Source organism: Chrysochloris asiatica, unplaced genomic scaffold (genome assembly GCF_000296735.1).
Source record: "Chrysochloris asiatica unplaced genomic scaffold, ChrAsi1.0 scaffold00050, whole genome shotgun sequence".
NCBI lineage: Eukaryota > Metazoa > Chordata > Mammalia > Afrosoricida > Chrysochloridae > Chrysochloris > Chrysochloris asiatica.
In genome coordinates, this window is record NW_006408568.1 from 2,661,724 (window position 1) to 2,665,410 (window position 3,687).

The 3,687-nt window shown below is 37.6% G+C and overlaps 1 pseudogene; it reads left to right on the plus strand.

Annotated features, from left to right (window-relative positions):
* The first annotated feature begins 467 nt into the window (after positions 1-467).
* LOC102832869 lies at positions 468-1,618 on the plus strand (annotated as a pseudogene).
* Positions 1,619-3,687: the final 2,069 nt, after the last annotated feature.

Sequence of the window (3,687 nt, forward strand, 5' to 3'; positions counted from 1 at the left end):
GTTAGTTTCTATACAAAACAGAAACTCTGGTAGCTTCATTATCAAGAAGAACCCTCAAGCTCTGTCTTGAAGTACAACACTATCTGTGGTAAGATAATATCTATACATCTACAAGGAAGACCAGTTAATACCACTAGCATTCAAATTTACTCACCAACCACTAGAGGCAGTGATGATGAAATTCAAGAATTCTGCCAACTTCTTCAGTCTGAAATTGATCAAACATGCAATCAAGATGTATTGATAATTACTGGAGACTGTAATACAAAGATTGGAAACAAAGGAAGGATAAATAGTTGGAAAATATGGCCTTGGTGATGGAAACGATGCTGGAGATTTTGCAATTCTATCCTGACTTCTTCATTGGAAATACGATTTTTAAACAACGTAAAAGGCAACTATAGGTCCTTTTCCTGAGGTTTTCTGCAATTTCCTTTTGCTTCTAGGCTGATTGCCATGCCATCACCATGCTCTCAGTCCGTGTCCAGCTCGGCACCATTGACTACCAGCAACTATAGCGTTCTCCCATGAAAGGGCTTAGCCTGGCAGACAAGGAGAACATGCTTGCCTTCCTCAGCAGTACCCATGTTCCTGTGAACACGGCCATGAGGAAGATCTTTCAGGAGCCAGACACAAAGGTTCCTGACTCCATCAAAGAAGATGAAACTTTGCTGAGAGAAAATCCTCAGTGCTTTGTCTTCTTTCCTATTGAATTCCATGGTATTTGGCAGATGTACAAGAAAGCTCAGGCTTCCTTTTGGACAGCTGAGGAGGTGGAAGATATCTTCCTAAGGACATTCAGCACTGGGAAACTCTGAAACGTGAGGAGAAAGAGGTCATTTCACATGTACTGGCATTATTTGCAGCAAGTGATGGCATAGTGAATGAAAACTTGGTGGAGTGATTTAGCCACGAAGTTCAGATTATAGAAGCCCGCTGTTTCTATGACTTCCAAATTGCCATGGAACACATACTTTCTAAAATGTATAGTCTCCTTATTGACACTTAAATTAAAGATTCTAGGGAAAGGGAGTTTCTCTTCAGTGGCATTGAAACAATGCCTTGTGTAAAGAAGAAATCAGATTGGGCCTTGTGCTGGACTAGGGACAAAGAAGCAATGGACAGGGAGCGTGTTTTTGCCTTTGCAAAACAGTGGAAGGAGTCTTCTTTTCTGATTTTTTTTGCATCAATGTTCTACCTCAAGAAGTGAGGGCTAATGCCTGGCCTCACATTTTCCAATGAAATTATTAGCAGAGATGAGGCTTTGCGTGCCTTTTCAAACACCTGCTACACAAACCTTTGGAGCAGAGAGTTAAAGAAATAATTGTTAATGCTGTTAGGATAGAACAGAAGTTCCTTACTGAGACCTTGCCTGTGAAGCTTATCGGAATGAATTGCACTTTAATGAAGCTGTACATTGAATTCCTGGCAGACAGACTAATGCTGGAACTGGGTTTTAAGAAGGTATTCAAAGTAGAAAATCCATTTGACTTCATGGAGAATATTTCACTGGAAGGGAAGACTAACTTTTTTTGAGAAGCAAGTAGGCGAATGTCAGAGAATGGGAGTGCTATCAAGTCCTAGAGAGAATTCTTTTATTTTGAAAGCTGACTTCTAAATAAATTCTGAAGATATGCTCTTATTTTGCTGATTTTTTAAACTGTTTTTGCCATCTAATCCTATCCCCACCCCCCAAAACACTCAGCAACTTTAAATGTATTAACTAGCCACATGATATGGATTGGCCCCCAAAGAGAAAAAACCTTCATTAATAGCATTTTAGAGATTATAACTACCTCAAAACCAATCCTGCTTATTTGCAATTCTGGTGGTGTCACCTAAAATGAGAGAATTTAAAGACAAAGGCTACTTGGATTTTTATGGAAAACCTTGTTAGGGTTTGGTTTTGGCAAGAGGGTAGTTGTAGAGGACTTTCCTATGGCTGTACCAGCAGCGGTCTGAGCTTTATAGAGTATGGAGACCCTCAAGCTAGTTTGATTCAGCAGGATTAATCAGTCAGTAGGAAGATGTCAAACTCACTGTTTTCAAGTTTACTTATTAGTTTGTATATAAAACTAGCACTTTACATGCAAATTCACATTGGAGTGCCAAAGTAAAAGTCTGGTTTAGCCTCATTGTTAGTTTCTATACAAAACAGAAACTCTGGTAGCTCTGGTAGCATAGTGGGTTTGAATCGGGCTGTGAACCGCAAGGTCAGCAGTTCGAAACTACCAGCTGTTCCAAGGGACAAAGATGAGGCTTTCTGCTCCCGTAAAGATATACAGCCTTGGAAACCCTGTGCAGGGTCGTTATGACTCGGAACTGACTCCACGGCACATAACCACCACCACACCAAACACATATAAGGTATTCTGTCTATTGCTTTATGGGAGCCAATTCAAAATTCACTAAGTGACTAAAAGAAGTTGAATTTGTGTGGACTAGATATGTTGTTTCAAAACTTTGCTTTCTTTAATGGAATAAAGTATTTTTAGATCAGTTTTATAACCAATCCTAGGCATGCTTTGGTTATAGCCAGTTGATATCGCATGGAAGAAGCTAAGTTGTGATTTTTACTTTATAATCCAACTGTACATGCTGAAAGTATAGGGCTTCCTGGAAAAAAGATCAAAGGAGACTAGTTTATATATCAATCTGGAACAAGATCTTCTCCCTTTTAAGAGATAAGGCCAGGACTAAAATGGTCTCTTCCTGTTGATTATGATTTAGCTTGTGTGTAAGTATTTACCATTGAGATTTACCCTATTTTATTTACTATGTGTCTTTTAAAATTAGTAAGTTTTTTTTTTTTCTATGAGTACTTTAAGGTTTTTATACATGTAGTCCAAAATTGGAAACATATGCCCCAGTATTATCTTGAAGTTCATAATTGATAGATATTGCTCAGTGTCATCAAATCAAGATACTACATGGAAAATAACATTAATCACCACTTTTTGTCAACTAATCTTGTGAAGTTTTGACTGTTAGGCCACTTGCATGTTATATTATTAATTTTCTTTAACATTTATTGTACGAATTGCCATTTTAAAAAAATCCTGTAATATGGGATCCTTTTCTACCTTTTAAATTATTGTGACCCAAAGTTATTTGCTTTTCATTAACCCTGGAGAAGGGCTTTTCTAATGTCTCTTCTGGCATATGGTATCACAGCCTTAGATATAGCTGAGATGAAATTTGTAAAGCCCAAGATTTGATAGTGTTTAAAATTTCTAGAAAACCTGAGTCACTTGTGTTTTTACCATCTGTTAAATAATGAGGTAGGAATAGATAATGGCTAAGAATCTTCCCCACTAGTGTTTTGCTTTTTGTTTTTCAACTGATTGACCTATATAGACTTCTTCATGGGGCTAGATGGATCCCTTTATTTATAAATGCAATTTCTTGATTCAAAATCCTACCACCTTCATAAAACCTTATAAAGTTTGCAATACCTTATACATTCCCATATTAAATTATTCCTTATATACCAAAAAAAAGGAGAGAGAGAGAGACGACTATACACATGGACCTCACCAGATGGAGTACACAGAAATCAAACTGACAACATCTGTGGAAAGAGACAGTGGAAAAGCTCCATATGATTAGCCAAAACAAGACAAGTGGCAGACTCTGGAACAGATCATCAATTGCTCATATACAAGTTCAGACTGAAGCTGAAGAAAA